The sequence below is a fragment of the Rhodnius prolixus genome, unplaced genomic scaffold, assembly GCF_049639745.1.
Source record: "Rhodnius prolixus isolate KJV_2025 unplaced genomic scaffold, Rpr scaffold_4, whole genome shotgun sequence".
Lineage (NCBI taxonomy): Eukaryota > Metazoa > Arthropoda > Insecta > Hemiptera > Reduviidae > Rhodnius > Rhodnius prolixus.
The window spans coordinates 44,496,036-44,506,317 of NW_027411614.1; the positions used below are offsets into that span (position 1 = coordinate 44,496,036).

At 32.3% G+C, this 10,282-nt stretch overlaps 1 long non-coding RNA gene across 1 annotated transcript; it reads left to right on the forward strand.

The window, feature by feature from the left end:
• Window positions 1–5,021: 5,021 nt before the first annotated feature.
• On the forward strand, window positions 5,022–6,501 carry LOC141455869 (uncharacterized). Its single transcript, XR_012459501.1, has 3 exons — window positions 5,022–5,203; window positions 5,652–5,796; window positions 6,066–6,501. It is a non-coding gene; the product is annotated as an uncharacterized lncRNA (long non-coding RNA).
• The last annotated feature ends 3,781 nt before the right edge of the window (window positions 6,502–10,282 follow it).

Below are 10,282 nucleotides of genomic sequence, written 5' to 3' on the forward strand. Positions count from 1 at the left end.
GGCGAACTTCCATCATCCTAATGACCCATTATTCGGTTTCCACTAAAGGGCAAAGTTCTGCTTAAACGCCTTTATTTCACTTTTGAAACCAAAGAATTATTCCATTACCAGTTTGGATTTCTAGCCCTTTATCCTAATTTGTTTGGTTTGTAATTCTTCGCTCAAGTTTTTGAATAGGTTTTTGCACGCTTGCTTACTTCGTAAGCTTAATGACATCCTACCCAATACATAATATTCGATTTTAAGTTCCTATCTGACAAGTCGTTATTCCTAGATTGACCTAAGATGCACAGTGTAGCATGGGCCTTATTTCTATCTTACAAAGACAGAAGAAGAAGAATTCTATACAAACTAGGTGACTATTTCTGCATTTTCCAATGCTTTTTTAATTCTTCTTTTTCAAAATAGATCGACCTACGAGGGTCGTTTGAAAAGTCCGTGCAAAGTCAGAGAGATAGCACTACTGGCGCGTATAAAGGTTATGTTTAGTTAGTAGCATCTCTTGGAAGAACACACACCAAGTTTCAGCCAGATCGGTCTATTTCTTTGTGTTTGGCATTCGTTTGAATCGAGGAAGTCGAGTGATTTTCATAAAATGGACGAAAAAGAATTTCGTGTGTTGATTAAACACTACTTTATGAAAGGCAAAACGCCTCCAGAGACTAAAGAGAAGCTTGATAAACATTATGGTGACTCTGCACCTTCGATTAGAACAGTTTATAAGTGGTTTCAAAATTTTCGGAGTGGCCATATGGGCACAAGTGACGCTGAACGTTCTGGACGCCCTGTTGAGGTTACTACTCCAGAAATCATTGATAAAATCCATGATATGGTGATGGATGACAGACGAGTGAAGGTGCGTGAGATTGCTAGTGCTGTGGGCATCTCGAATGAACGGGTACATAATATTTTGCATCAACATTTAGACATGACAAAGCTATCCGCAAGATGGGTGCCGCGATTGCTCACGCTTGACCAAAAACGAAATCGTCTGAAGTGTTGCAAGGACGGTTTGCAGCTGTTCCAGAAGAATCCGCAGGACTTTAAGCGTCGTTTCGTCACTGTGTATGAAACATGGATACATCACTACACTCCTGAGACCAAAGAACAATCTAAACAATGGGTTACCAAGGGGGAATCTGCGCCAAAAAAGGCGAAGACCGTTCCTTCGGCCGGAAAGATTATGGCGACTGTCTTTTGGGATTCGCAAGGAATAATCCTCATCGACTATCTGGAAAAGGGTAAAACTATTACAGGTGCATATTATTCATCGTTATTGGACCGTTTGAAAACCGAGCTGCAAGAAAAACGCCCACGATTGGCCCACAAAAAAGTCCTTTTCCATCACGACAACGCACCAGCTCACACCTCAGCAGTTGTGGTCGCAAAATTAATGGAAATAGAGTTCCAACTCGTTTCACATCCCCCCTATTCTCCAGACTCCCTCGGACTACTATTTGTTCCCCAATATGAAGAAATGGCTGGCGGGAAAAAGATTTTATTCAAACGAGGAGGTGATTGCAGAAACGAACGGCTATTTTTTCAGACTTGGACAAATCCTATTATTCGGAAGGGATCAACAAACTAGAGCAGCGTTGGACGAAGTGTATAAGCCTAAAAGGAGACTATGTTGAAAAATAAAAAAGGTTTACCCCAAAAAATTAAGTAGTTTTTATTTTTGCACGGACTTTTCAAACGACCCTCGTATGATGCACAGGCATTCAGATGAACCTGCCTTATTATTAACAATCAAATACAGAAACAACAGCATTCAGATGAAATTATGCAAAAACTTCAACTCTTTTCTCAATGAATTATACTTTATTTTTCCCAATCTTACTGTTGAAAAAAGATCGTACCTACATGTATATTGTTCATCAGCCTTAATAGTAAATTTCAAATACGAAACAGGAGTTTTCGAGTGGAATTAGAAGACGATTTCTACTTTTTCCAATGGTTTTTACTTTATGATTTAAAAAAAAGAGGTCGAACCTAAATGAAAATTCTTAAGTCGGCCTTTATATTAGCTATAAGCTACGGAAAAGGTGTGTTCGTGAATTTTGAAAATCGATCGACCTAACATATACATTAGTTAATAATAAGACAATTCTAGTGTATACAGCAAGAGACGATCTGTTGTGAAAAACAAGAATCAAATACCATTGGAATATGTAGAAATCGTCCTCTAATTTCACTCGAACACTCCTGTTTAGTAGTTAATAGTTAATATTAAGGCCGATGTAAGAATGTAGATGTAGGTACGTTTAAGTATGAAGAAATAACCATTGGAAAAAGCGGAAATTTTCTCCTAATTTCACTGGATTGCTGATGTTTCTGCATTTTATAGTTACTATAAAAGCTAATGATACATAATACGTAATGGAACGATCTCTTTTCTTAAGAAGTAAAAAGTATTGAAAAAAGTGGAAAGGGTCTCCTAATTTCACTGAAATGCAGCAATTTCGTATTTGATAGTTAATAATAAATGCTAAATTACAAATGAAGGGTCGATCTATTTTGAAAATTATAAAGTATAATCTATTAGAAAAAATTGAATTTATTTCTTAATTTCACAAGAATATAGCTGTTTCCATGTTTGAAAAGCCATTCCAAGATTGTGCAAATTAGCTTTAAGAATTATAAAGTAGTGTGGCCCGGGGAGAACAGTGAAGTTGAAATCTTGTTATTCTTCCTCTGAAATTTAATAAAAAGGAACCTTATTTAATGATATTAAGTAACCTATGTACGTATTACACACAGTTGTTTATGAATTTTGGGAGAATCGTTTCAAGTTTTTGTTATAGTTATAGAATATAGCCAGTGTAAGAAAAAATAACAAGATGACAATGTTAGGGCTTGAGAAAGGTGTGAAATATATCGAAACTTTGGTATTTATACATGATGGTGATTTCGGCAATTCAGATGAAAACTTAAATGGCTTCGTAGATAGGGCTGATAAGAACTTGCTAGCTCAGTGTTTCGCTGGTAATGAACTATTTCGTAACAAGAATGAAGAGGGTAGTAGTGCCTGTAAGCAGGAGGAGAGTGAGAAGTACTTGCTGGAGCTAGTGTGTGAACAAGACCTTTCCTTTTGTATCCTCTTCATAAGGTATTTTGCTTATTTATGTCACATAGCCCTTTAATTTTTCACCTTTGCTATAATAATTACAAGGTGTTACGATCAAATAGAATGTTATTCAGTTTTAAACGGATATATTTGTTTTCGATAAATGTTTTTACGAATCTTCAAGTTTCGTGTGTGATGAAAATCAATAAGGGAAAATTCAAATATTTATATTTAGTTAAATGGCGCCTTTTGGCCATCTGACTACAAATTTACTGAATCTGATTTTTCCTATTTTCTCTTGAACAGCATTTACGATTTCCAGTAAGCAAAGTACTTATGTCATTATGATCTAGAGCATGTATTGAAACATTTCTCTCGAAAAATTGATAAAAACTAAAAACTCTCTGTAATCAATAAAAGACTGCTACAGCAGCTGGTATGGAGCAATCTGTACTTTGACAGAAATCATGGGTACTTACTACCCTTCCAATTGTCAACGAATCCAGTCTCCCCACTCAAAAATCTTTAGAAAAATAGTAAATGCTCTTCGGTTCGCATTGATCTTACCATTCATAATGACCTCAAAATCTTTTATCCTCTATCTAGCGAAATCCTTTCTTTGCAAAATTATTGTTATGTGCACATCATTGTTTAAGTTTACTTACAGTCACATTTATTTAATTATATGAATAATATTTTATCAGTAGTTATAGATATTAAATGTGTTTCGTTACTTTTATGAATTAAAAGAAATAATTTTGAACAAAATTGAGCTTGAAAAATCGTTTATTTTGGTTGACAAACCTAATAAAGTAATGATTTCAATTTATGGCAGCTTGACTTAAACAAGTTTAGTATAACAGTTTAATTGCAACGTAATTTATGTTAAAATAATTTAATGTTTTACAATGCCACAAATACGTTCTAAAAGATTGATCCGTTTAAAAGATATTAACTAAAATTTCAGCATACATATTTTATTTATTTTTTAAATTTTTGAAAGATACAAATTTATCTTGAACAAATAGTTGCGTTTTAAGTTGTAGTATCATTGAATTGAATGCTTTTAATTTAAGGTTAAATCATTGTTTATTTCATTGAATAATGATTTTCAGATTGAAAACAGGCAATTGTTTGAGCCAATAACTGCAAAACCGTCCATCAACTGAAGTGGAAATGAAAAAGACGTTGCGAAAGCATCAGTCAAATGAGTATGTACAAACAACTTTTTTTAATATGAAAGATATTGACGTAACTAGGTTTTCCACTTTAGGGCTTACACATGAACAATTTCAACACAAGATTAATATCTTATCACTAATGTGGAATTACAGACAATGAAGATTTTGTAAAAATAATAACCTAAAAGAGAAAATTATCGCGTAGGTTCGTGGAAGTTCGCCACGTACAAGGATAGGTAATAGGTTAAGTAGTTTTTACGGATTTTCTTAAAAACAGCTTCAAAGATTTTGTTTAAACTTTGTATACTTTTTATTTAAGCCGTATTACATAAATTTTACTGAAAACCGTTCTCTGAAAACTTATTTTGAGACCACTTTTGGAGTACAACTTCAGCCCAAGGTCAACCTCGTAAAATAGCATTTAAATAAAATTTTAAGTTTTACCACTAATTTATTATTAAACTTTACCTATTATTTAATAAGAATTCCAAATACGAAGAAAATCTATCGAGCAGATTTTCAAGAATTAGCCAAAGAAGGTCAGAAGTACAGGTGCTAATTTTTGCCTTAAAAAAACAATTTCTAATGGAAAATAAACTTTTTTACTACTTATTTCAACTTGATAATTTAATATTCTTTCATTTTTTAAAAGAAAAGAATTAGTATTATTAATTTTTAACTGGAACTACTTTTTGTATTCTTCCGCAAAACCATGTGCTTTTGAGTGACGTCATAAAGTAGTCCCAAATTATTTATTAAAAAAAAGACTTTAAAACTATTATTAGTGTGAGAAAATCATTTCTTTTATCTAAATTAACTTGTTATTAATCCATTTTAAATAGAATTATGCTTAAATTTAATTTTATAAAATGTCTAAGTTCAAATATGGCGACTAACGGATTTTTGCAGTCAGTTGCCATTGGGCTCCCGACCAGTGAACATCTCTGCAGATCACGTAAGTAAGATTTTATTATTTATTTAATTAAATTCAATCAAATTTTTATTAAAATTAATAAAGTGACACAACTATATTAAATTTATAGAGTTTTAGATATTTTTTTAATAAAAAATTAAAAGAATTGAATTAGCACGTGGTCGACCAATGAATCTTGCATGCCTAGACAAGCAATGATTCGTATTTCTTTAATTATATTTCTATTTCACTTTATTAATTTTTACATTTTAACATGAAATTAATTTTTATTATTAGTTTAAATATAATTTTTAATAAAAAAATTAAACAATTTAGCATGTGGTGGTCGACCAACGAATCTTGCATGCCTGTACAAGCGATGATTCTTATTGCTTTAATTATTTTTCTAATTAATTTTATTAATTTTTACATTTTGAATTTAAATTTACATATGTTTATTGTAATTTTAAATTTATTTATTTATTTGTAGTAACTTGACTCTTGAAATAGCTTTAGACCTTGGAACATGCTTAAATTTGATTTTATAAAAAGTCCAAGTTCAAATATGGCGACTAACGGATTTTTGCAGTCAGTTGCCATTGGGCTCCCGACCAGTGAACATCTCTGCAGATCACGTAAGTAAGATTTTATTATTTATTTAATTAAATTCAATCAAATTTTTATTAAAATTAATAAAGTGACACAACTATATTAAATTTATAGAGTTTTAGATATTTTTTTTACTAAAAAATTAAAAAAGTGAATTAGCACGTGGTCTACCAATGAATCTTGCATGCCTGTACAAGCAATAATTCTTATTGCTTTAATTATTTTTCTAATTCACTTTATTAATTTTTACATTTTGAACTTAAATTTATGTTTATTGTAAATTTTTTTTTTTTAGTAACTTGACTCTTGAAACAGCTTTAGACCTTGAAACATTTCTTAACAACTTTTCTAAAACAATCAATAGTCCGAATTGTGAAGTATGTCATCCAGAACAGTCTTTACCTACCTTGAACAGAATAAGCAGGGGTTAAGTAAATTTTGGAAAAAAATAAGTAAGTAATAATATTTATTATTTTATTCAATAAGAACACTGCAAATTAAAATTTTATAATAGAAATTCAAATAGTTTAAAATAAAATTAATTAATGAAATCAATTAAGGATTCAAATGGAACATGCTACAATCTACAATTGATTGGATTTTGAAATAATTTTAAAGCGCACAATAAGAAAGGCAACCTTCACTTTGGAGTTAAGCATTGAATAAAAAGAAAGATATAAATATCTTTGATTTAAAATATACTAAGTGAACTTATATGATTCTTATGAGTAACGGGCTAGTCAATTACTTCATTAAAAAATTTTTAAGCTATGGAAAGATCGATCAATTTCTATTTAAAACAATTGGAGGGCATTTCGTTTCCCTAAAAAGATTTCTTATGTTCTTAAATATAATATACTAGACTGAAGGAAATTAAAATATTCAAGGTTTATAAGAAATTTTATTATAATAATTCTTCCATTACACGACAACACAGCAAATCTTAAAACGTTCTCAATTATTGAAAACAATATCTAGATTTTAAGTTTGTACAATGTATTAGTAAGAAAAGATAATCCTTTACCTTATAGTTATTGCGATAATCTGTAGGTAATTTTTGGGGAGCGAAAACTGATCTCTACCTCCTCGAGGTGCTCCCTGGGCAACTACTCCCGGGAGTAGGCTAACAGAGACAGTACAAGTTTCAAACATCAAATGTAGCTTCAATTAACACTTTTACAAATTTTCTTGTATAATCTTTCGCTTCAATGTTAATTATAATTCCACTTATTTTACATTTTCAATTAATATGGTGTAACTAATAGCATGATAATAATGCATGAAAAAATTAAATCATTTCACTAATAGCATGTTCACTACTCACCTAAACGAATACTTGGAATTATAATTATTTAAAACATTTTAGTGGCCACTAACAATGTTTTTACTCGGTTTTTTAAGACTAAATGTGAATCAAATATTAAGTATAGTGTTAGATTTATCTCGGATACACATCCTGCACAACACTTCGTGACAAAAAACACTGCCTCCGATTTTATACATTACACGTTTCATTGTTTTAAAATCTTTTCTTTCTCGGATGATTTGTTTAATTTCAGACTGGGGTTTCAGTTGTTAATCATTTTCTTGTTGATTCTAGAATTTCGTATTCTTTGTTGGTTTTGCAGACTTTGTTTTCTTCAAGTCTGTATCTTTTTGTAAGCCCACTTACCCACCAGTCCGATCAGAAGAGACTATATCTCAGGAATTTCAATGGACAGCTAAAGTATTTAGTTTATAAGTTAGGTTAAGCCTAGTTGTAAGTTCGGCAAGTGTGCCCCTGCCATATAAGAAGAAACCATATCTTAGGAATTTCAATGGATGGCTAAAGTATCTAGTACATAAGTTAGGTTAAGCTTAGTTGTAAGTTGGGCAAGCGTGCCCCTGCCATGTAAGAAGAAACCATATCTTAGGAAATTCAATGGATGGCTAAAGTATCTAGTATATAAGTTAGGTTAAGCTTAGTTGTAAGTTGGGCAGGAGTACCTTTGCCATATAAGAAGAAACCATATCTTAAGAAATTCAATGGATGGCTAAAGTATATAGTATATAAGTTAGGTTAAGCTTAGTTGTAAGTTGTACAAGAGTGACCCGACCATATAAGAAGAAACCATATCTTAGGAATTTCAATGGATGGCTAAAGTATATAGTATATAAGTTAGGTTAAGCTTAGTTGTAAGTTGGGCAGTATGCCTTTCTCATATAAGAAGAAACCATATTTTAGGAATTTCAATGGACAGCTAAAGTATTTAGTTTATGAGTTAGGTTAAGCCTAGTTGTAAGTTCGGCAAGTGTGCCCCTGCCATATAAGAAGAAACCATATCTTAGGAATTTCAATGGATGGCTAAAGTATCTAGTATATAAGTTAGGTTAAGCTTAGTTGTAAGTTGGGCAAGAGTGCGCCGGCCATATAAGAAAAAACCATATCAAAGGAATTTCAATGGATGGCTAATGTATCTAGTATATATGTTAGGTTAAGCTTAGTTGTAAGTTGGGAAAGAGGGCCCCTGCCATATAAGAAGAAACCATATTTTAGGAATTTCAATGGATGGCTAAAGTATATAGTATACAAGTTAGGTTAAGGTTAGTTGTAAGTTGGACAGTATGCCTTTCCCATATAAGAAGAAACCATATCTTAGGAATTTCAATGGATGGCTAAAGTATCTAGTTTGTAACTTAGGTTAAGATTAGTTGTAAGTTGTGCAAGAGTGCCGCTGCCATATAAGAAGAAACCATATCTTATGAATTTCAATGGATGGCTAAAGTATCTAGTTTATAAGTTAGGTTAAGCTTAGTTGTAAGTTGTGCAAAAGGGCCCCTGCCAAATAAGAAGAAACCATATTTTAGGAATTTCAATGGATGGCTAAAGTATCTAGTATACAAGTTAGGTTAAGCTTAGTTGTAAGTTGGGCAAGAGACCCCCTGCCATATAAGAAGAAACCATATCTTAGGAATTTCAATGGATGGCTAAAGTATCTAGTTTATAAATTAGGTTAAGCTTAGTTGTAAGTTGGGCAGTATGCCTTTCCCATATAAGAAGAAACCATATTTTAGGAAATTCAATGGATGACTAAATTATCTAGTCTGTAACCTAGGTTAAGATTAGTTGTAAGTTGTGCAAGAGTGCCGCTGCCAAATAAGAAGAAACCATATCTTAGGAATTTCAATGGATGGCTAATGTATCTAGTATATAAGTTAGGTTAAGCTTAGTTGTAAGTTGGGCAGTATGCCCCTGCCATATAAGAAGAAACCATATCTTAGGAAATTCAATGGATGGCTAAAGTATATAGTATATAAGTTAGGTTAAGTTTAGCTGTAAGTTGTGCAAGAGTGACCAGGCCATATAAGAAGAAACCATATCTCAGCAATTTCAATGGATGGCTAAAGTATCTAGTTTGTAAATTAGGTTAAGCTTAGTTGTAAGTTGGGCAAGAGTGCCCCTGCCATATAGGATGAAACCATATTTTAGGAAATTCAATGGATGACTAAATTATCTAGTTTGTAACTTAGGTTAAGATTAGTTGTAAGTTGTGCAAGAGTGCCGCTGCCATATAAGAAGAAACCATATCTTAAGAATTTCAATGGATGGCTAATGTATCTAGTTTATAAGTTAGGTTAAGCTTACTTGTAAGTTGGGCAGGAGTGCCCCTGCCATATAAGAAGAAACCATATCTTAGGAATTTCAATGGATGGCTAAAGTATCTAGTATATAAGTTAGGTTAAGCATAGTTGTAAGTTAGGTTAAGCGTAGTTGTATGTTGGGCAAGAGACCCCCTGCCATATAAAAAGAAACCATATCTCAGGAATTTCAATGGATGGCTAAAGTATCTAGTATATAAGTTAGGTTAAGCTTAGTTGTAAATTGGGCAAAAGTGCCCCTGCCATATAAGAAGAAACCATATCTTAGGAATTTCAATGGATGGCTAAAGTATCTAGTATATAAGTTAGGTTAAGCTTAGTTGTAAGTTGGGAAAGAGTGCGCCGGCCATATAAGAAGAAAACCTTATCAAAGGAATTTCAATGGATGGCTTATGTATCTAGTACATATGTTAGGTTAAGCTTAGTTGTAAGTTGTGCAAAAGGGCCCCTGCCATATAAGAAGAAACCATATTTTAGGAATTTCAATGGATAGCTAAAGTATCTAGTATACAAGTTAGGTTAAGCTTAGTTGTATGTTGGGCAAGAGTCCCCCTGCCATATAAGAAGAAACCATATCTTAGGAATTTCAATGGATGGCTAAAGTATCTAGTACATAAGTTAGGTTAAGCTTAGTTGTAAGTTGGGCAAGCGTGCCCCTGCCATGTAAGAAGAAACCATATCTTAGGAAATTCAATGGATGGCTAAAGTATATAGTATATAAGTTAGGTTAAGCTTAGTTGTAAGTTCGGCAGTATGCCGCTGCCATATAAGAATAAAACATAACTTAGGAAGTTCAATGGATGACTAATCTATCTAGTATATAAGTTAGGTTAAGCTTAGTTGTAATTTGGGCAAGAGTGCACCTGCCATATA